Source organism: Manis pentadactyla, chromosome 7 (genome assembly GCF_030020395.1).
Source record: "Manis pentadactyla isolate mManPen7 chromosome 7, mManPen7.hap1, whole genome shotgun sequence".
In the NCBI taxonomy this organism is placed as follows: domain Eukaryota; kingdom Metazoa; phylum Chordata; class Mammalia; order Pholidota; family Manidae; genus Manis; species Manis pentadactyla.
In genome coordinates this window covers 45186959-45211430 of record NC_080025.1, presented here as the reverse complement: position 1 = coordinate 45211430, position 24472 = coordinate 45186959, and the positions used below count along the sequence as shown (strand labels likewise).

The following is a 24472-nucleotide window of genomic DNA, read 5'->3' as shown; positions in this document are numbered from 1 at the left end:
TGAATAACATGGCAGTTTCCTTAGCCATGATATTTAAAACCCCCTTTTTTTGTTATTTTGTCTTCAGACATGAAGGGCAAGGGAAGTGTTTGCTGTATCGTCTCTTCATCAGCAGTATGGCTTTGCCAGATAAGAGCCTGCCACGTCCCCTGAGCCCTTACCTGAGCTGAGACCTAAGCAATGATGTCAGTGTTCCCAGGCTTCTGTTTAATTCTCTTGGGATGCCAAGTTCTCAGCTGTTTCAGATGATTCCACTGATTTATTGATCTCCACTTTACCTGCAAAAAGCATTCTTATCAACATAAGTCCCCAGCTCCTGCTGGTTTCACCCAGGTAGAACCCTTACATGCATCTTGCTCTGTCACACTTCCAGAGATGTGGCTTCTCTTTCTTTAGCTTTCCTTTTGTGTACAATAGTCTGTCCCCAACAGCAAAGGCAAGTTAGTGAAAACCTGATGGGGAGAGAATTTGCAACAGACATTCTTGAAAACCAGAGAAAAAAAGTTAAAGAGCCCATAAATATTAATTATGTTCACTAAAAAGACAGAATGCTGAAAAGGATGACAAATGATATTTCCCATCCTCACAGTGCTGTAAAATTACTTCCTCCCCATTCCTCCCTTGCCAGCAATGCTGCAATCCCTGTTCCAGGAATTTCAATGAGATGTTTGTCTATTTCTGCTCTGATGCAGACAATATGCACAGCGGGAGACTCTCTTACCTCTGTGCATGGCTCTCCATCTGAAGGCTCAGTATTTTTCTGGCATTGTGAATTAGAATGATTGAAGCCTGCTCCTTGAGTCCCATCTGCAGGCTTGGATATTTTATGTGGGAATGGCCTTGAGTGTTTCTAATGCTCAGCCTTGCTAACTGCACAGGTGTTTCTCAAGTTCCCTCTCCCAGAGGGGCAGCGTGCTGTCCTGGCAGGTCCAGCCGCCACTGTTCTTCCGTAGCTAATCACTTAATTTTCTTATCACTAAAATGTAGGAAGCAACGAGACACTTCACGTGCTTATTTCAAGGACTGGGCGAGATGATGGGTGCAACAGTCAGCAGGGCTGGGCCAGGCTGGGCTAACGACCAGCTATTCTGAGTGAGCAGCACAGGTTTGTCTCAGACCATCAGTGACAATTCCTTGGTGAAGCCTATGCTCTCACTGTCTCATGCAATCCTCTCAGCCATTTTTCTTTGCTAGAAAAAAGTCTAATCTAAGAACCGGGGTTTCTTGACCTCATTTTTATCTCTCTCTTCCAAACTTTCTATCTAAAGCCTCCTGCCTGGAACACCACTGCCATTAGCTCCTACCTGCATATCCATTCCTGACTGTTCCTGGTAGGAGTGAATGACTTTGCCTAGATTGATGCTGAATTCCTGGTGCTCCTGAAGCAGTTACACCGAAATAGGTCCCTGGACTCTGGCATTGCTTAGCTAGAGAATCTGATGTTTGTATTTGCTTTTCTACTGTTACCTCTGCTGTGTGTAACAGAGAACTTCAACTTAATGTGTTCAAACAACAAGGAATTTAACATTTTATATGATGACATGTGGAGGCAGCAGCGCCTCAGGGGTGGCTAATTGACGGGCCTAGTGATGCAAAGGTCCCTGAGGTGGAAGCTTGCTACCTGAGGCCCTGTGGCCTAAGTCACTACAGTTCCACTCTCATCGCCAGAGAGGGCAGCCACCAGAGCGCCACTGAGAGATGGCGAGGGGCTTTCCAGAGCAACCAGTAAACAGGGCCTTCCCTTCTGCAGCCAGGGGAGCTCCAGGACCTCTCCCGTGAGGAAGAGATGTTTATGGGGCACTTCTGCAGAATGTGTTAGCACAGCAGGTCTCCTCTGCAATCAGAAATCGCATGCCCCATCTGCACCAATGTGAGGGGTGGCAAAGAATGATTGAAGTGACAGGGAACTTAGGGGCCTTTGTGTGCTGTCCACCCAGGGCGTACATGGTGTAGGCTGGGCTGACTGGCCCCATACCAACATGGAAGGGCATGGATTCTGTGGGTCCCAGACAGCAAAGTAGGGACCGTGGAACATGCAGGCAACACCCAAAGGATGCTAAGCAGAGCCAGGCCTGTACTCCACTCTGTCCCAGCCACCACTCCAGCTTACGACTCCCAGGCTCTTACATCTGTTAGGCACTGTGTTCAAGCACTGTACATGCTTATGACATCTGATTGGTATAGTCACATAGCAAGATGAGTGCTGTTATGATTCCATTCTGCAGTTGAGCAAACTGAGGCTGTGGGCACTCAGTAAATGGCCCGAGGTCCCATGGGGAGCTAAACCAGCAAACCCACCCTACCCATCTCAGTACCTTTTAACCCTGGCTGCGCACGCAGATTGCCTGAGGAGAGTTTTAAAAATCCCTGTGTCTGAATTCCCTCTCAGACTCCAAACCCTTGATCCTGAGGGGTGGAGAGGGTGGCGTGTGTCTGTGGTGCGTCCAGGTGAGGCGCGCTGGCCCCACTGGCATCGTGTCTGCTTGGGGCCTGTCAGTTCTGTCGGCTCCTCGCAGCATTTGGTCACTGAATCCCCTTCTCTGCGCACAGCAGTCAGTGATTTCCAGGTAAGTAAAAAAGTCAGCTAGAGGGAATTGTGGTGTCAGGAGGGAAGAAAAATCACTCTTTTTCTCTAAATCAGTTTTCATGCCAACTGCAGATGCTTTTCTGTTTTTTCCAGGAATGTCCTTTCTTCCTATTTTTAACAAGGTCATTGATCTTTTCTCTACTGCATCTGTGCTTCACCCTCGTGCTGCCTTGAGTGTCTCTAGTCAGGATTCTGCTTGCCATTTCATAAAACAAAGCATGTCTCATTTCCCATTTCCTATTAATATCAGCATGATAGAGCTGAGCCATAAGAGCTTTTAATCACCTTACTTTTGATCATTAAATCTCATTTCAGTTCATTTATGATGCCAATAATATGAAAGAGAAAAGGCACGTGGTGGAGTTTTAGCAACACAAGAAAATTACATTCTGCCATAATTTCCTTGCATGGTTTCCCTATGTTTACACATCGCATGGAAAATAGATGTGAGTATAGATTTTTAGACAAATACTATTTTTAGAATTTATGCAAATACATCTCTGCAGCCTATGACTGATGACATAAGAGAAGATGTAGGCTGGCACTGATTATTGGAAATAATGATCCCATATGGCTGTCAACCCAGAGCAATTTTCCCTTAGTAGGAGAAAGGGCTGAGAAATCCTGAAGTTTTCATATTAGAGAGTACAGGAGACAGAATTATTAAAAAAGGAGGATAAAAAGAAAACTCTGTAATAAAAAGGTGGAAGAACTTGAAAATGGTGTCTGAAAAATCATGGGACTTCACCTGTGAGAAGTCTGGAAGTTTTAACAGTAAGATCCACCCATTCTCAGACATAGTGTTCAGTTCACACAGTAAGACCGCAGGTTAATTCAAGTGCCATTCCTATTAGAAAAATAACTCTGAGTTTTTCAGGGATCAAAACAGAACAAGTGGATTGGTACAGAAAGCTTCAGACAGAAAATAAACAGTGGCCTTAAGATCTTACCAGCAGGTGACACCCCAACTGGCTGGCCACACGATGCAGAGGTCCTCCCAGGAGGAGAGGAGACTGCGGGGTGAGAGCTCACAATGACACACACTTTCAAAAATACCATTACCCATGAGAGTCAAATGACAGGCATCTAGTTGCTTCCAGATATTTTGTCTGGATGATATCCTCCAAGCTCCTTCAAAACCACATTGTTTCCCTGGATGTTAATAGGCTAGAGGATGAGGGAAAAGGTGAGGTAGTAACTGAACCACGGTTGTTGCCAGATTTTAAACCTGATAAAACTCACCTGCCAAAGGATAAGGAAGAAGAAGAGAAAGTGGAGAGAAGACATTTTTAATGGCTAAATCACCATGGATTCACTCTTCACCCTTAAAAGGGTGTCAACTTCTTAACTGCCTCCCTCCCTTCCTCCTTTCCTTCCTTCTCTCTCGAAAGTACTCATTGAGTGCCAACTAGTTTCTAGGCAGCATGCAAGACATTGAGAATAAGCTGCTGAATGAGATAAACATGGCGCCATCTCAGACACTCAAATACGAGAGGTGGAAGCAGACCAAAACCAAAAACTTAGTAGACCTCTTATTTTCACTTGTGCCACTATATGTTTGAATTTGGCCAAGTTTCTCAACTAACTTGGGTGTAGTTAAAAACTTGTTATGGAGAAAATAGGAATAAAGAGTTCCTGATCCAATGTAGGGACTCACTGGGTCAAGTGAACATAAGTGACTTCAAGTATAAGCCAGCATAGTTATCTGTTTGTGGAATCCTACTTATCAAGATTTGCTGACCTCCCTTAGGTCACCTAAGAGGGGAGCCCACCCTGGAGTTGGGGGTGGGGGCCACCGTAAACCTTTGTGTCACTGGGAATGTCCAAACTGTGTGAGGCGTGAGGAATGAGGACGGGACACTGGGAGAAGCCCGTAAGCCCACCACAATTGGTCTGGAAAAATCATGAGGCCCTGGCTTAAATGACTTGAATTTGTGAAATATTTCGTTAAGACAATGGTCCCCACCCCTTCCATGTCTAGATTTAGGCTGTTCTAAGTTACAATGTTCTTATAGAGATGGCTGGTGTGCTACTCATGTGTGTGTGTGTGTGTGTGTGTGTGTGTGTGTGTGTGTGTGTGTGGTCCAGCTACTAGGAAATTGAGGGGGCAGGAGGGTCCCCTGTCTTCACTGAATGGGGAAGGAAATCCTGTGATGAGCATCTGGGCCGGTGTGGGCTGCAGGAGCCCATCCTAAGCTGTTGGTGTTCCACACATGGCTGTTCAGACTTGGCCTAACTCCACAGCACAGTGGAGTCCGGCCAGTCCCAGTGTTGGAGAGTGAGCTGTCTCCTGCTGAATGGCTGGAGGCCGGCAGCCTGGCACAGTGCCTTTCTGGTCAGGGACACCAGATTGTGTTTCTCTGCCTGTAGCCCTGGCCCTCAGCACGTCTCCGTAAGAGCTCCAGCTTAGTCTGGGGCATACTGGGAGGAATGGGCCAGGCTCTTTCTCCATCTTTGAAGGAGCTGCCAAGGGAAGAGCCATGTGTCCGTCTCAGGTCTAGTGTGGTGAGGCTTAGTGGCAGTTGCCAGCAGAGGACTGCTGTGCCTGGAGGTGCTGCCCTCTCTTATTGGTCTTCAGGGCACAGCAGTAGAGATGTGGTATAGCTCTGGGAGGAGGCGGCTCCCTATCAGGGGCAAGCTCCCTGTGTATTGATGGGACCGAAGGAAGCCAAGGGCAAGAGGTTGGGACTGAAAGGGTTTATTCTCATGGCCCAGTCTCTCCTCACTCTGAACTCTGGCTGCTCTGCCCTCTCGCTGCCTGCTCGGCTCTCCTGCCTGCTGGAGCTCAGCCACACTACCTCACCAGGCAGAACTCTGTGGGTGCGTCCTGGGGACTGGCAGGGCCTGACCAATTATGTACCAGGAACCAGAGCGGAGGAGAGAATGGGGGCTTCCGATCCTGTGACTGCACACATGCTCTAATCAGAAAGTTCCATTTTTCCCACATGTGGCTTCTGGGGAGGAGCACAGAGCGGGACAGAAGCTCTTGTTTTGTTTCCTCAGTCCTCAGTGTGGCGGGACGCTTTCCCATCTGTCTGCACCTCCTTCCCCTTAGCGGTCCCCTTCCCCCTGGAACAAAGTCAGGGAGAGCAGGGACCTCTTCATCCTCACGCAGTGAAGAATCCGAGTGCCCAGAATAGCGTGTGCACAGTAACTATTGCTGAATACGTGAGTACCAAAGGAAGGAGGGCAGGAGGGTCAGTTTCTGTTCAAATATGAAATGAAAAAATATCAGAAATAGATGTGTGATGCCTCCTGCAATGGTTTTGACATAAAACGGAAAGGTGTGGCCTGAGAGAGATACAACCATGTTCACAGAAGCAGTTTTCACAAAGTTTTAGCTTTGGGGAACACCTCAAGTGTCTGTTGACAGTGACCGGATAAACAAAATATAATCTATATCTACAATGGAATATTACTCAGCTTTATAAAGGAAGGAAATTTTGACACATGCTACAACATGGATAAGCCTTGAGTATACTATGCTAGTGAAATGAGCCAGTGACAGGCAGACAGATACTGTAAGATGCTACCTATAAGAGGTGCTTAGAGTAGTAAAATTCATAGAGACAGAAAACACAAGGTGGTCACCTGGGGAAGAGGGAACAGGGAGTCATTGTGTAATAGATACAGAGTTTCACATTGGGAAGATAAAGAGTTCTGGAAACAGGTGGTGGTGCTGGTTACAGCAGCAGTGTGAATGTATATACTGCCACTGAATTGTACCCTGAAAATAGGATAATAAATTTCGTGTTATGTGTTTTCTGGCATAATAAAAAATTTTGGGGGAAAAAACCCCAAAATCAACACTTAAAGGTATAATATTTTGTAGTGACAGGTGTGTGAGGTTTGGGACATAAAGTTAGATCTCTGAAAATGCAAATATCATGGAGTACAATGTAGCATATCACTGAATTTTTAAGAAGCAGCTTCCAAGAAATTTCAGCTATGTCAACCCATGGTGGGTTTGATTTCAAATTACTTCAGAGTCAGAGAGTACCCATTCACTTTGTTTTTTTAGTTTGGTTTTTATTTTTACCAAGATTATGTCTGCATATGGTGTAAGGAGTGAAATAGTTCCACACCACTTGCTATGAAAACAGGAATATGTTTACTCTTGTATTGCTGCCACTGCCTCCTCCTCACAGGAAACAATCTTTAACTTCTTTACCAATTCTTTTCATATATACATTCACACCTCTAAATGAACAAGGTCATGTTGCTATTTGGACTTCAGTTTTAGGTGTTATCTCTTAGCTTCCCACTATGCAAATCAGGATTTAGCTTACTTCCCATCCTGGACCAGATACATACACAATTCTTATGCCTCTGTCCACCCAACAGTTATAACTATGGTTGGATAAATATTTAGTGCTCCCATTACTATGATTTTATAAACACTAGGGACAGCTGAGCTATGTAGTATACAACTACTTTCCCCAACTTCAAAGTCTTGTTTTCCTGGGGTTATTTGATTGCCTCTGGTGGGCTCCAATAGGCATTGGTTGATGGCTTCATTTATTACATAAATTCTGTCCTGGGATTTCCCTTTTCTGTTATCCTAAGTATTCCCATTCTTCTCTCCTGCCCTCATTCCCTCTTCTTTTGTGATTGAGTCAAAGGGTTAGAGAGTTATGGCCCCTGCCTGTTGTTGTAAATAAAGTTTGACTGGGACACAGCCATGCCCATTTACTTGTATGTTGTCCGTGGATACTTTCAGACTACAGTGAGTTAAGTGTTGAGAAGAGACAGCATGTCCTCAAAACCTAAGATATTTACTATCTGGTCCTTAATGACTAGACTCACTTTTACTCTGGAAGTGGATGGTGGTGATCATTGCACAAATATATAAGTGTATTTATCATTCACAAAAATACAATGTGAATGTATCATTTTGTCAAGCATATCTTCTCATAGTTTTCCAAAAGGTTACAGGGAAGAATATAAAGATTTTTGAGAGTTTACAAACCTGAGATATCTTATTTCTATCTTCAGCTGTAATTGCTGGGCTGGCTGGAGGGAGAAATCTAGGTAAGAAAATGAATTTCTCTCAAAAACTTAAAAAACATTTTATTGAAGTACTTATAGTAAAGTACACCAGATATTAAGTGTAGCATTTGATGAATAGTTATAAAACATGCACACTCATGTAGACATGACCCCAATCAAGATCTAGAAGATTACCTGTACCTCAGAAGCCACCCAGCTGCTTCTTCTGGGTCATTTCCTCCTCTAAAATTTTGTCTTTATTCTGACTTATCACCTAAGGTAGTTTTGCCTCTTACAGAAATTTGTAGTATGGAATCATATAGTACATAATTCTTTCTGTCTTCATTCTCTTGATAAGACATTTGTTACATTCATCCATGTTGTACTGTTATTCTTTTCATTGTATGAATACACCAGACGATGTATTTCCATTCTATTTTTGATGAACATTTGGGTTGTTTCTAGTTTGGGGCTAGAAGGTACAGACCTTTGTTATAAGTATTCTTGAACATGGCTTTTAGTGAGTTTTAGACATTTTTATTAGATATATAACTAACCCAGGAATTTCTGAGTGATGGGGTTGTACTTGTTCAGTGTTAGTGGATGCCACTAAATTGTTTTCCAATGTGGTTGTTCTGTATATGTGTCTAGCCAGCAATTTATGAGTAGTATAGTTATCTACATAGTTTAAAAATTTTATTAATTTTCAATAAATTAGGTATTGTCCTAGTTTTAAAAATTTTATTCATTCTGATGGGTTCATTTTATATCTCATTGGTTTTTCGCATTTTCCTCCTAATCATAATGTTGAGTCCCTCAGCATATGCTATTGATCATTTGGAAATCCTTTTTTGTGGAGGATCTAGACAAAACACTGATCATTTTTAATTGGGGTACTTATTTTTGTTGATTTCTGGTGGTGCATTTCAATGACATGTTTGTTATAAATTAGTTGGCCAGATATGTGTGCATCCATTTCTGGACTCTATCTGTTCCACTGGTACATTTTCTATTTTTGTATCAATATCACAATATTTTAATCAATTAAACTTATCAAATTCTTGTTAGCTGGTAATGTAAGTATTTCAACTTTACTTTTCTTCTTCAAGGTTTTCTTTGTTATTTACAGCTTTTTACATTTCCACATGAATTTTGGAATCAGCTTATAAATTTCATCAAAAAGTCCACTGGGATACCAACTGAGATAGCACTGAATATATAGGTTGCTTTGAGGAGAATTGACTTTTGTTTTACTCTTCCAGTCCTTGAAGGTAATACATAGTCAGTTCTCATTATTTGTGAACTCTGTATTTCCAAATTAGTCTTCTTGCTAAAGTTTATTTGTAGCCTCAAAATTGATACTTGTGACAATTTGAAGGTCTTTGTGGACATGAGTAGAGTGGTGAAAATTTTGAGTTGCCTGATGGGCATGTTTGCAGCTGAGCTATAACAAGGCTGTACTTCCCCTTCTTGTTCAAGCTCTCAGACTTGTAGTAAACAAGCATCCTATTTGTGGTTAATTTAGTGCCACGTTTTTCACGTTCTTATGCTTTTTGTTGGTGACTTTCTGTTTACAAATGTTCCAAGTGTAGTGCAGAGTGGTCATAAGTGCAAGAAGGCTGTGATGTGTTTCTGGGAAAAATATGTGTGTTTGAGAAGCTTTGTTTAGGGGTTGTTATAGTGCTGTGTGCCATGAGGTTAATGTTAATGAACCAGAAGTATAAATTAAATAAGGTGTCTTTAAACAGAAACACACACAAAACAAGGCTATGTATTGATTGGTTGACAAAAATGTGACCAGAGGCTTGCAAGGACCTAATCTTATATTTCCCCTAGAAACAATGGTCAGTATTTGCTAATTCAATGTTCTTGGAGACATTTTTAGAACATACTACTGTGAATAACAAGAATTGACTATATTTCTCCCTGAATTTCATTCTTCAATTTTTTTTCTTAGCACTCTTTAGTCTTTTTCTGTGTAGAGGTTTGCACATGTTTTGTCAGATTTATTCCTAGGTAGTTGATTTTTTAATGTTATTTGAAATTTTACTTTCTATCTCTTCATTGCTTGTATATAAGAAAAAAATAATTTTTGTATATTAATACTGTATCCAGTGACCTTAGTGAGCTTACTTATTAATTCAAAAAGTTTGTAGATTACTTTGGATTTTTTCCCCCATACACCATTATATCACTTGTGAATATATATAATTTCAGTAGTCCTTTTTTTTTCAATTCCTATTACTTGTCCTTTTCCTTGCCTTTATCACACTGGATGGTACCACCTATAAAATATCAAATATAAATGGGGATAGTGGATATAAAGGTTAATTTTATGTGTCAACATGGCTATGCCATGATACTCAGGTTTTGTTCAGGTGCATCTAGATATTTCTGTAAAGGCGTCTTTTAGATGTGATTAACATTTAAAACAGTAGAGTTTGAATAAAGCAGATTACCCTTCATAATGTGGGTGGGTCTCATCCAATCAGTTGAAAGTCTTAGAGAAAAATATTGAGGAAGGGAAATTCTGCCTATCCTATACTCAGAAAATAAGGTGTTGATGATTTGCTCCTCTATTCTCTGGAAGAGTTTGTAAAGATAGCTGTTCATACTACTTATTATTATTTTAATGTCTGTAGAATTTTTCAGTATCCCTTTTAAACAGAGATACTAACAATTTGTATTTTCATTTTTCTTGATCAGTCTTGCAAGGGGTTTATCAATTGCTTAGTCTTTGTCTTAGATTTTTCAGATTGCTGTAACAAAATACCAAAGAAAAGGTGGCTTATAAACAACAGGATTTATTTCTCACAGTTCTGCAGGCTGGAAAGTCCAAGATCAAGGCACCAGGAAATTCAACCACCTTTTCACTGTGTCCTCACATGATGGAAAGGAAAATAAGATCTTTGAGTTGAATTTGGTCTTGCTTTTCTAGCATCTTGAGATGGATGTTGTTAGATTATTGATTTTCAATCTGATTTCTTTTCAGCCCCCATTTTTTTCAGCCTTTTAAGATCATCAGTTTCCCTTTAAAACTGTTTAATAGTATACCACAAGTTTTCATACATTATATTTTTATCATTATTTAGCTCAATATATTTTCTAATTTTCATTTGGATTTCTTCTTTGATCCATAGGATATAAAGTGTATTGCATAATTGTGAAATATTTGGAGATTTTTCTGTCTTGCTATTTTTTATTTTTAGCTTAATTCTACTGTGTTCAGGTAATTTTCACTGTATTACTTTAGTCCTCTAAGGCCTGCTATATGGTTTATTTTAGTTAATGTTCTATGTGCACTTGAAAATAATGTGTATTTTGTAATTCCAGGCTATAGTGCTTAATATATGTCAAATAGATCAACTTTGTCAAATAGATGAAGTGTTGAGAGTTTCTACATCCTATTGACTTTAGTGTTTACTTTTCCTGTCTATTTTACTGAGAAGATGTGTTCTAAATCTCCAATTATGATTGTGGATTAACTGATTTTTTCCTTTTTAGTTCTGTTAAGTTTTACTTTATATATTTTGATGCTATATTATTAGCTGCATAGAATTTAGGGTTTTTCTGTATTTTTGGAGTCCTTTTTAATTCTTCCACTTAGCTTAAGCCTGCACAGGTGAAATTATTTTACACCATCTTTCTTTAGCTAGCACTTGTACAAATACCTTTTTTTCTTTTATCTGTAACTTTTCTGTATCTTTATAATTTAAGATGTGTCTCCTGATACTTCCATATTTTTAATCCAGTCTGACAATCTTATTTTATTTGTATCAACTGCTCCATCTACTATTCATTGTAATTACTAATATATTTAGATTTTAACTTTTTGCCTTACCTGTTTCTTTCTTGCTTTCTTTTGAATTCATCTTACATATTTTGTTTATTTTTTACCTCCCTTGCATTCTTGAACATTATTATGAGTTCTGTTACTATTCCTTTAGTAGTTTTCATAGAGATTACAACAAGCACAGTTGACTTTATTAGTCTAGATTAAGTTAGTACTTATAGCATATTTTATACAAATACAAGAATCTTATAACATTTTAATCTATTTACTCCTCTACCTTTGTTTTTTCTTGCTATTGTCAGATATTTTATGTCTACTTAATATATTACTAGTAGTACTTGATAATTCAATATTCATTTATATTTACCAAAATAGCTACTATCTTTGGTGATGATAGTGTTTTCTTTCTGTATCACTGTGATTCTACAGAGACAATTTTTTCCTTCTGCATGAAAAATTCCCTTTAATATTTCCTTTGGTGTGTTTTTTCCTTTGCATAGTTTTAGTAGGTTTAGAATTGTTAATAGTAAGTTGTTATCTTTCAGCACTTTTAAAGATTTTATAACCTTCTGGTGTCCATGGTTTCTATTGAAAATTCAACCTTTTTATTGCTGCTTTAAAGATAAGGTTTATTTTCTCTGGCTGCTTGCAAGATTTTAATTCTGTCTTTTTAAGAGTTTGTTTTTTCTGAGATGCTCCACATCACTAATCACAGGGAAATGCAAATTAAAACCACAATGGGATATCATCTCACACCAGTTAGGATGGCCAGCACCAAAAAGACTAAGAACAACAAATGCTGGCGAGGATGCAGAGAAAGGGGAACCCTCCTACACTGCTGGTGGGAATGTAAGGTAGTTCAACCATTGTGGAAAGCAAGATGGAGGTTCCTCAAAAAACTAAAAATGGAAATACCATTTGACAAGAGGGAATCCAACTCCTTGGAATTTACCCAAATAATACAACTTCTCAGATTCAAAAGACATATGTTCATCGCAGCACTTTTTACAATAGCCAAGATATGGAAGCAATCTAAGTGTCCATCTGTAGATGAATGGATAAAGAAGATGTGGTACATATACACAGTGGAATACTATTCAGCCATAAGAAAGAAACAAATCCTACCATTTGCAACAACATGGATGGAGCTGGACAACATTATGCTCAGTGAAATAAGCCAGGTGGAGAGAGACAAGGACCAAATGATTTCCCTCATTTGTGGAGTATAACAATGAAGCAAAACTGAAGGAACAAAATAGCAACAGACTCAGAGACTCCAAGAAGGAACTAGTTGTTACCAAAGGGGAGGGGTGTGGGAGGGTGAATGGGGAGGGAGGGAGAAGGGGATTGAGGGGTATTATGTTTAGTACACATGGTCTGGGGGATCATGGGGAAAACAGTGTAGCACAGAGAAGGCAAATAGTGAATCTGTGGCATCTTGCTGCACTGATGGGCAGTGACTGCATTGGGGTATGGGTGGCAACTTGATACTATGGGTAAATATAGTAACCACATTGTTTTTTCATGTGAAACCTTCATAAGAGTGTATATCAATAATACCTTAATAAAAAATTTAAAAAAGAGTTTGTATTTTCCGGTAAACCTTTTTCTTTGACTCTGATGTGCCTATGTATGGTTTTCTTTATATTTACCCTGATTTGAGTATTTAGAAATTCTTAATTCTGTGGCTTGATGTCTTTTATCAGTTTTAGAAAATTATTGGCCAATATCTCTTTTAAAAAGTTTTCTGACCCAATATTTCTGTCCTTTCTGTATCAGATTTCTGTATATACATTAACCAATATATATATTAAACTTATTCATCATAGCTATATATCTTATACATGATTTTCTTTTCTCAAGTATGATTGAAATACAATATTGAAATGTTTTATATTAAGACAGTTATATATATTAAAATGCTCATGCCAACTAGTGTTACTGTCAACACAGAAAGATGTTACAGAACTATTGACTTTATGCTCTATGCTGTACTTTCATCTCCATGACTAATTTATATAATGATTGAGACTGTGTCTCTTTATCCCCTTCACCTATTTCACCCACCCATCCCTCCTCCTTCCCAATGATAAACCACCAGTCATTTCTCAGTGTCTGTGAGTCTATTGCTGCTTTGCTCATTTTGTTTTGTTTTGTTTTTAGATTCCACAATATAAGTGAAATCGTATCTTCTTTCTCCGTCTGGCTTATTTCACTTAGCATAATACCCTCTAGGTCCTCCATGTTGTCACAAATGGCAGGATTTCTTTCTCTTTTATGGATGAATAATATTCCATTGTGTATATATATACCACATCTTCTGTATCCATTTATCTATTGACAGTTTGGTTGGTTCTCTTATCTTGGCTATTGTAAATACTGCAGCAATGAACATAGGGGTGTATACACCTTTTCAAATTGGAGATTTTGATTTCTTTGTGCAAATTCTTAGAAGTGGAATTACTGGCACATATGGTATTTCTGTTTTTAGTTTTTTGAGGAGCCTACGTACTGTTTTCCACAGTGGCTGCACCAATTTACATTCCTGCCAACAGTGTAGAAGGGTTCCCTTTTCTCCACGTACTCACTAGCATTTGTTACTTCTTGCCTTTTGGATAGTGGCTATCCTCATTGGTGTAAGGTGATATCTCATTGTGATTTTGATTTGCATTTCCCTGATGACTAACAATGTGGAGCATCTTTTCATGTGTCTGTTGGCCATCTGTATGACTTCTTTGGATAAATGTCTGATCAGGTCCTCTGCCTGTTTTTTAATTAGGTTATTTGTTTTTTTTTGGTGTTAAGCATATGAGTTCCTTCGTATTTTAGATGTTAACCACTTACTGGATAAATCTTCTATGAATATATTCTCTCACATGGTAGGTTGCCTCTTTTTTATTTTTATTTTGGTATCATTAATATACAATCACATGAAGAATATTGTGGTTACTAGATTTCCCCCATTATCAAGTCCCCATCACATACCCCATTACAGTCACTGTCCATCAGCATAGTAAGATGCTATAGAATCACTACTTATCTTCTCTGTGCTATACTGCCTTCCCTGTGCCTCCTACTATGTTATGTGTGCTAATCATAATTGCCCATTATTCCCCTTATCCCTCCCTTCCCAACCACCCTCCCCAGTCCCTTTCCCCTTGGTAATTTTTAGTCCATTCTTGGATTCTGTGAGTCTGCTGCTGTTTTGTTCCTTCAGTTTTTGCTTTGTTATTATGCTCCACAGTTGAGTGAAATCATTTGGTACCTGTCCTTCTCTACCTGGCTTATTTCACTGAGCATAATACTCCCTAGCTCCATCATGTTGTTGCAAATGGGAGGATTTGTTTTCTTCTTATGGGTGAATAATAGTCCACCGTATATATGTACCACATCTTCTTTATCTATTCATTTACAGATGGACATTTAGGTAGTTTTCATTTCTTGGCTATTGTAAAAAGTTCTGTGATAAACATAGGGGTGCATATGTCTTTTTGAAACTGGACTTCTGCATTCTTAGGGTAAATTCCTAAGAGTGGAATTCCTGGGTCAAATGGTATTTCTATTTTTAGTTTTTTGAGGACCCGCCATATTGCTTTCCACAATGGTTGAACTAATTTACATTCCCACCAGCAGTGTAAGAGGGTTCCCCTTTCTCCTCATCCTCACCAATATTTGTTGTCCGTCTTTTGGATGTTGGCCATCCTGACTGGTGTGAGGTGATATCTCATTGTGGTTTTAATTTGCATTTCTCTGATGATTAGTGATGTGGAGCATCTTTTCATGTGTCTGTTGGCCATCTGAATTTCTTCTTTGGAGAAGAGTCTGTTCATATCCTCTGCCCATTTTTCAATAGGGTTATTTGCTTTTTGGGTGTTGAGGTGAGTGAATTATTTATATATTTTGGATGTTAACCCCTTGTCAGATATGTCATTTACAAATACATTCTCCCATACAGTAGGATGACTTTTTGTTCTGCTAATGGTGTTATCTAGCATGATGTAGTCCCATTTGTTCATTTTTTATTTTGTTTCCCTTGCCCAAGGAGATGCTTTCAGGAAAAAGTTGTTCATGTTTATATTCAAGAGAGTTATGTCTATGTTTCCTTCTAAGAGTTTTATGGTTTCATGACTTACATTCAGGTCTTTGATCCATTTTGAGTTTACTTTTGTGTATGGGGTTAGATAATAATTCAGTTTCATTCTCTTGCATGCACCAGGTGTTGAAGAGGTTATTTCCCCATTGTATATCCATGATCTTTATCGTATATTAATTGACAATATATGCTTGGGTTTCTATCTGGGCTCTCTAGTCTGTTCCATTGGTCTATGGGTCTATTCTTGGGCCAGTACCAAATTGTCTTAATTACTGTGGCTTTGTTGTAGAGTTTGAAGTCAGGGAGCATAATTGCTCCTGCTTTATTCTTTCTTCTCAGGATTGCTTTGGCTATTCAGGGTCTTCTGTGGTTCCATATGAATTTTACAACTATTTACTCTAGTTCATTGAAGAATGTTTTTGGTATGTTGATAGGGATTACATTGGATCTGTAGACTGCTTTAGGCAGGATGGCCATTTTGACAATGTTAATTCTTCCTATCCATGAGCACGGGATGTGTTTCCATTTATTGGTATCTTCTTTAATTTCCCTCATGAATGTCTTGTAGTTTTCAGAGTATAGGTCTTTCGCTTCCTTGGTTAGGTTTATTCCTAGGTATTTTATTCTTTTTGATGCAATTGTGATTGGAATTGTCTTCCTGATTTCTCTTTCTGCTAGTTCATTGTTAGTGTATAGGAATACAACAGATTTCTGTGTATTCATTCTGTGTCCTGCAACTTTGCTGAATTCAGATATTAGATCTAATAGTTTTGGAGTGGATTCTTTAGAGTTTTTTATGTACAATATCATGTCATCTGCAAACAGGGACAGTTTAGCTTCTTCTTTGCCAATCTGGAGGCCTTTTCTTTCTTCATGTTTCTGATTGTTGTGGCTAGGACCTCCAGATCTATGTTGAATAAAAGTGGGGAGAATGGGGCATCCTTGTCTTTTTCCTGATCTTAAAGGAAAAGCTTTCAGCTTCTCACTGTTATGTATGTTTGCTGTGGGTTTGTCATATATGCCTTTATTACATTGAGGTACTTGCCATCTATACCCATTTTGTTGAGAGTTTTTATCATGAATGGATGCTGGATTTTGTTGAATGCTTTTTCAGCATCTATGGAGATGATCATGTGGTTTTTGTCCTTTTTGTTGATGTGGTGGATGATGTTGATTGATTTTCGAATGTTGTGCCATCCTTGCATCCCTGGAATAAATCCTACTTGATCACAATGGATGATCTTTTGATGTATTTTTGAATTTGGTTCACTAATTTTTGTTGAGTATTTTTGCATCTATGTTCATCAGGGATATTGGTCTGTAATTTTCCTTTTTTGTGGTGTCTTTGCCTGGTTTTGGTATTAGAGTGATGCTGGACTTGTAGAATGAGTTTGGGAGTATTCCCTCCTCTTCTACTTTTTGGAAAACTTTAAGGAGGATGGACATTAGGTCTTCACTAAATGTTTGATAAAATTCAACAGTGAAATCATCTGCATCAGGTATTTTGTTCTTAGGTAGTTTTTTGATTACCAATTCAATTTTTCTTTCTGGTAATTGTTCTATTAAAATTTTCTGTTGCTTCCTAGGTCAGCCTTTGAAGGTTGTATTTTTCTATAAAGTTTTCCATTTCTTCTAGGTTATCCAGTTTGTTAGCATATAATTTTTCATAGTATTCTCTCATAATTCTTTGTATTTCTGTGGTGTCTGTACTGTTTTTCCTTTCCATTTCTGATTCTGTTTATGTATATAGAGTCTCTCTATACACGCTTTTGACAAATCTTTTTTGATAAGTCTGGCTACAGATTAGTCTACTTTGTTTATTTTCTTGAAGAACCAGCTTTTGCTTTTATTGAATCTTTCTATTGTTTTATTCTTCTTAATTTATTTATTTCTGCTCTAATCTTTATTATGTCACTCCTTCTACTGACTTTACACCTCATTTGTTCTTTCTCTAGTTTCATTAGTTGTGAGTTTAGACTGTTCATTTGGGATTGTTCTTTCCTGAGGTAGGCCTGTATTGCAATATACTTCCGTCTTAGCACAGCTTTTGCTGCATACCACAGATTTTGTATTGTTGAATTATTGTTGTCATTTGTCTCCATATATTTCTTGATCCCTGTTTTTATTTGGTCATTAATCCATTGATAATTTAGGAGCATGTTGTGAAGCCTCCATGTGTTTGTGGGCTTTTTAGTTTTCTTTGTGTAATTTATTACTAGTTTCATACCTTTGTGATCTGAGAAACTGGTTGGTACAATTTCAATCTTTTTGCATTTACTGAGGCTCTTTTTGTGGCCTAATATATGATCTATTCTTGAAAATGTTCCATGTGCACTTGAGAAGAATGTGTATCCTGTTGCTTTCAGATGGAGTGCTCTGTAGATATCCATTAGGTCCATCTGTTCTACTATATTGTTCAAGTGCCTCTGTCTCCTTACTTATCTTCTGTCTGGTTGATCTGTCCTTTGGAGTGAATGGTGTGTTGAAGTCTCCTAAAATGAATGCATTGCATTCTATTTTCCCCCTTTAATTCTGTTAGTATCTGTTTCTAATATATAGGTGATCCTGTGTTGGGTGCATAGATATTTATAATAGTTATATCTTCTTGTTGGAATGACTCCTTTATGATTATGTAACGTTCTTCTTTGTCTCTTGTTACTTTCTTTGTTTTAAAGTCTATTTTGTCTGATACAAGTACTGCAACTCCTGCTTTTTTTCTCCCTATTAGTTGTATGAAATATCTTTTTCCATCCCTTCACTTTCAGTCTGTGTATGTCTTTGGGTTTGAAGTGAGTCTCTTGTAGGCAGCATATAGTTGGGTGTTGATTTTTTATCCATTCAGTGACCCTATGACCCTTGATTGATCCATTCAGACCATTGACACTTAAGGTGATTATCGATAGGTATGTACTTTTGCCATTGCAGGCTTTAGATTCATGTTTACCAAAGGCTCAAGGGTAATTCCCTTACTATCTAACAGTCCAATTAACTCACTTATCATGCTATAACAAACACCACCTAAAGGTTCTTTTTTCCTCCCTCCTGTTTCTTCCTCCTCCATTCTTCATATATTACACATCATATTCTGTACTCTTTGTCTATCCTTTGATTGACTTTGGGGTAGTTGATTTGATTTTGCATCCGCTTAATTGTTCTACTTTCTTTGCTGTGGTTTTATTTCCCTGATGACAGCTATTAAGCCTTAGGAACACTTCCATCTATGGAAGTCCCTCCAAAATGCACTGTACAGGTGGTTTGTGGGAGGTAAAATCTCTCAGCTCTTTCTCATCTGAAAATTGTTTAATCCCTCCTTCAAATTCAAATGATAATCTTGCCGGGTAGTATTCTTGGTTCAATGCCCTTCTGCTTCATTGTATTAAATATATCATGCCACTCCCTTCTGGCCTGTAAGGTTTCTGCTGAGAAGTCTGATGATAGCCTGATGGGTTTTCCTTTGTATGTGGTCTTTTTACTCTCTCTAGCTGCTTTTAATAGTCTGTCCTTATCCTTGATCTTTTCCATTTTAATTATTATATGTCTTGGTGTTGTCCTCTTTGGGTCCCTTGTGTTGGGAGATCTGTGCTCCTCCATGGCCTGAGAGACTATTTCCTTCCCCAAATTGGGGAAGTTCTCAGCAATTACCTCCTCAAAGACACTTTCTGTCCCTTTTTCTCTCTCTTCTTCTTCTGGTACCCTATAATGCGAATATTGTTCCGTTTGGATTGGCCACACAGTTCTCTCAATATTCTTTCATTCTTAGAAATCCTTTTTTCTCTCTGTGCCTCAGCTTCTTTGTATTCCTCTTCAGTACTTTCTATTTCATCAACCTTCTCTTCTACTACATCTAAGCTGCTTTTAAACCCCTCCATTGTATGTTTCATTTCATATATGAAATTTCTTAATAATTGAATCTCCATCCATCCCAAATTTGTCCCTGGGGTCTTGAATATTTTTCTGTACCTCCATGAGCATGTTTATGATTTTTATTTTGAACTCTCCTTCAGGAAAATTTGTGAATTCAGTTTCATTTGACCCTTTTTCTGGTGTTTGTAAATTTTTTGTTTGAACGAGTTTCCTTTGATGATTCATATTTGTATGTGGCACTATCTAGTGCCCGAAGCTCTAGTCTCTGGAGCTGCTCAGCTCCTACAGTAATATCAGAGTTCACAGGGGAGTGGTGCTGGTGCCTCGGGGGGAGGAAAGAGCTGTTTCCTGCTTCCCGGCTGCAGTGCCTGTCTCCACTGTCAGTACCAGTGGGCTGAGCACCCAGATGTAAGCCTCTGTGCTTTGCTTCTGTATCTGCCATAGGCGGAGCCTCCCTCCTGCTGTCCTGATGCCAGGGAAGGTACTGCCAGTTAGCGTGCTGGTGCCAGCAGGCCAGGATGAAGTAGCAGTAGTCTGCGTATCACAGTGGGGCTCCTTGGAGCTGAGTAGCCAGGCAGGGGGATGGAGCACCTGAAGCTCCTGAAAGTTCTCAACCTTCTGGGTGGAGCACACCCAGACAACCTTGTCCATGTATCCCTTCTCCCATGCAGCAAGCTCCATGCAAACCCTGCCTCTTCAGCAGCCCTCTAGCTGCTAGGAAGCCTCTCAGATCACCTGCCTTTCCTTTGTTTCAGAGAAGCCAGATGTGGATCCCTGTCCTCCACAAATGGCTTGAATCTCAGTCTCTCCAAGTATTCTGCCTGTCTCAGCTTTCCAACCCCACTAATCTCCAGAGCACCACACAATGTAGGTTTGTGCTCCCAAAGTAGATCTCCAGGGCTGGGTGTTCAGCAGTCATAGGCTTCCACCCTCTCCCTGCTCCATTTCTCTTCCTTCCACTGGTGAGCTGGGATGGGGGAAGGGTTTGGGTCCTGATGGATCAAGGCTTTGGTATGTTACGCTGTTTCTTGAGGTCTGCTCTGTTCTGCAGGTGTACGCAGTCTGGTGCCACCTTCTTTCCTGTTGCTCTTTTAGGATTAGTTGTATTAACTATATTTTCATATTATATGTGGTTTGGGAGGAGTTCTCTGTCTCATCTCTCACACCACCATCTTGAATCTCTGTATCTTACATATTATTTTCTATCCTTATTTTTTCTATGTTCCAATCTGGATTTTTTTTACTGACTTATTTTCTGTTTCAATAATATACTCTTCTGGGTCTAATATGATTTGAAGACCTATATGCTGTACTTTTTTTGTATTTTTCAATTTTAGAATTTTCATTTCATCCATTTTGGTACAGTTCTGTGAAAATCTTCACAGATTTCTGCTATTGTTTTAGACACAATCATAATTATTTTAAATCCTATATATGGTAGCTCTAATTTTGTAGTCACCTTGCATGTGTTTGTGGTAATTTTTTATTGAATAACGGACATTGTTTACAAAAGATTATTGAGGCTCTGGAAACTGTTAACCTACTCTAGGGACAACTTAATTTTCTTCTTGTGGCAGATAATGTGTGAGCAAGTCACCTTGAAGTAGGCTGGCCTCTTTTCCTATTGCCCTTACTGCTGGGATAACTTTTCTTGAGTCTTGTTTGAGATTCTTGTGTGCTTACCAGTGTTCTCCTTGGCAGGCCCTAAAATCTGGTTTTTGTCTCCCTACTACCATGAGACCCCCAAATTCTCTAATTTAGATGCCACTGTTTTAGTTTGATCTGCTTTGCCCTAGGATTCACTTCAGGAGCTGGCAAAAGCCTTAAGAGGAAATTGTATATGGAATGTCAAACTCATTTCTTTTCTCATTCTCTTCTGTCTAAGAACTCAGCTGTTTGGCTTCTTGGAAGCCTTAAACTCCAATTTTTGTCTCCCCTGCTCAGTGGATTTGCAGCAAGATCTAGAAACAGTTTTTTATTTAGATTCTTTGCCTCTGTTCCCAAGTTATGAAGGAGAAGCTGTGGTAAGTAAAGGCTTACCTCAACCTTTTTCTTTTACAAAGACTTTGTGTTTTCAAATGCTGGCTTCTTTTTTTATTTTCCAGTGCTTTCAACAGTTGGTTTTAAATTTTAAAATAATCTTTTGGGTGATAGTAAGTTCTATTTCATATATTCTATTACAGGTAGAGTTGAATTCTATGAATTTTAAGGAATTTTATGTTAGTCTCTGCTGCTAAGGAATCAATGTCATTTTGGTTTTTTACCTTTTGAAGAAACACATTTATAGTGTTTATTGTATTTTCTATGTTCAGATAATGTCTACATTTTCTGTCAATTTTTGAAGAACAATGATGAAATCTCCAACTGTGATCATGGATTTGTCTATTCCCCCCTTCAGCTCTGTCATTTTTTGCTTTATGTATTTTGCAACTATTATTAAGTTCATATGTATTCAAGATTTCTATGTCTTCTTGTTGAATTGATCCCCTATCACTATGTAATATTGTTGCTTGGTTCCTTATACTATTCCTAGTTCTAAAAGCTACCTTGTTCATAAAATCTACCTTGCTGAATATAAATATAGTTACCTCAGCTTTCTCATAATCCATGTTTGTATATCCTTTTCCATTCTTCTTACTTTTAATATAGCTGTGTCTTTATATTTAAAGTGTGCTTCCTGTGATTCAAATATAGTTATATATTGATTTTTAATGCATTTTGACAATTTTTGATTTTTTGGAAAGAAGTTCTTGGTCTGCACCCTAGACTGAAATAGAAATTTAACATGATTCTGATGTATGCGAAAGATTGAGAACCACTCTTTTAGGTTTAACAATATTCATATTTATCTTTTCACAGTCTGCCTTTAAATAGTATTATATGATGTAGAGTGTTGTATAACAGTATAATTTGTTACTCTGTCCCTGTTTTATATTCCAAATTGTTAGATATTTTACTCTACATATAGTATCAATCCTAAGAGACATTGCTATTTTTCCTTTAAATAGTCAATTAACTTTTAAAGAAATTTTTTAAATGAAGAAAAATTATCTGAAATTAGAGAATAAAATTTCTAGCAGTTTTTCTTCCTTCGTGTAGATCACCTAGTATTTCCATCTAGTATAATTTTCATTCTGTCTGATGAACTTTCTTTAAAAGCAGTGTAGGTCTGCTGGTGATCAAATTCTCTCAGGTCTTATTTGTCTGCAAAAAATTCTTTAAATTTGAAATATATTTTCACTGAGTCTAGTATTCTAGACAGATGGGTTGTTTTACTTTTAATCATTTTAAAGGTGCCATTGCATCATTTTCTGACTTGTCTAGTGTCCAACACAAAATTTGTAATAATTCTTATCTTTTCTATACATGTATTGTTGGGTATTTGTGTTTGTGTCTGATAGTTTCAAGAATTTTATATCAATGATTTTATCAGTACTTTTAAATGATTCAAGTATTTATCTAGTTTTGGGTTAGTTGAACTCCTTGGATCTATGGTGTATAGTTTTTATCAAAATTGGAAAATGTTTTGGCCATTATTTATTCAAATATATTTTTACATTCTTTTCTTTTTCTTCTCTCTTTCTGGAACTCCAGTGACACATACGTTATACCACTGCTGCTCTACAAGTCACTGAAGCTCTTTTCTCTTCTTCCCCTTCTTGTCTTCTCTTCCTTTTACTCTTGGCTTTAGTGTCAATAGCTTCTGTTGCTATTTCAAGTTTCTTGATCTTTATTTCTTCATTGTTAGTTTCCTTTAATCTCATCTAGTGATTTTTTTTTACTCTCATTTTTTTTCTGTAGATGTTTCATTTGGTTCTTTCTTTTGTCTTCAATTTCTTTCCTATTTATGTTCATGTTTTCCTTTATATCTCTGAGCATATTTAAAATTTTTGCAATAGCTGTTTCAGGGTTCTTGTTTGCTAGTTTCAAGGTTTTTTGGTCATTTGTGGTTCTGTTTATATTATTACATTTCATATTTTTGTTTCTTTGTGTGTTAGTGATTTTTTTAATTAGATTCTGACCACGTGAGTTTTTGTCCCATTTCTAAGTCCTTAAACTTTCATAGTCATACTGATTGTTCTATATATTCCTCAAGATCTTTCTACTCTGCCCCATGGAAACTGAGCCCTGTGTGAATTCTGGAAGTTGTTTGTTTTTAGTTACTTAGTTCTTTCCCAGTACATTCCTCTTTGCAGGGCCTCCTGAAGTTTATGCATATTGGAATTTTAATGTCAAAGACTTAACGAGACTCCTTACTCCACATTACTGAACTCTTTCTCTGTTTAACTCAGTTCTTTCTTATGATCTGCCTCACAGATTGAAGATGTTTGGCCTTCCTGAACTTCGATTTGTTTCTTCTATTCAGTGAGACTTCCACACACTGTTTCATTTCTGCCTCCCCTGTTCTGTGTCAGTTTCAGCCAATTGGTGGTAATGACATCAGCTAGAAATGCCTGTGTACACTCACCTGAGCCCTGGTGAGCTTCCCACAGACACCTCTCCTTTCCAAACCAATGTTACAACTGGACTGACCCTTCTAGTTCTTCTATGATTGCAAGATGCTCTTCAGTAACGGTCATCATGAAACTGAAAAACAGAGGTTTATTACTTACAAGACCTGAAAATTACACAATATACCTGGGACCACAAAGCAAGGACACAGAGAGAGAGAGAGAGAGAGAGAAAGAGAGAGACGAGAGAGAGAGAGAGAGAGAGAGAGAGAGACAAGAGAGACAGAGAGAGAGACAGAGAGAGAGAGAATACATGGGCCAGCATTTTATTTGGCCTGAGGGTGGGGCCTTGGGGTTTCACAGGCTTATTCTTTATTGGTGAATTTAAAATTTAAGAGTGGAAATTTGAAGCACTGGGAGAAAAAAACAAGTCACCCTAATGATCAGTTAATATCAAAGAAGCTCTCTAAAACAAAGGAAACTCAGTGGGGAAGGCTGGCCTGACTTTTTATCTACTTGTATGGCTGGCAACATATTTATTCAAGATAGCCATCTTTGAAGTAGATACTTCCACAATCAAAGCTAAAATCAGGCACTTGCATTATAAAAGCAAGCAAGCAAGCAAAGAAACAAACAATAAACAATTGTCAAGACTTCCACCACATCCCCATGCTGCAGTGTAAACATTCCCTCCA

The 24472-nt window shown here is 38.4% G+C and overlaps 1 long non-coding RNA gene across 1 annotated transcript in view; it reads left to right on the top strand.

Annotated features, from left to right (window-relative positions):
* LOC130684459 (uncharacterized) overlaps positions 1-15621 on the top strand; it is a 260615-nt gene extending 244994 nt beyond the window's left edge. The window contains exon 3 of the long non-coding RNA XR_008998755.1: positions 15597-15621. This is a non-coding gene — a long non-coding RNA (uncharacterized LOC130684459). The remainder of the gene's footprint in view (positions 1-15596) is intronic.
* The last annotated feature ends 8851 nt before the right edge of the window (positions 15622-24472 follow it).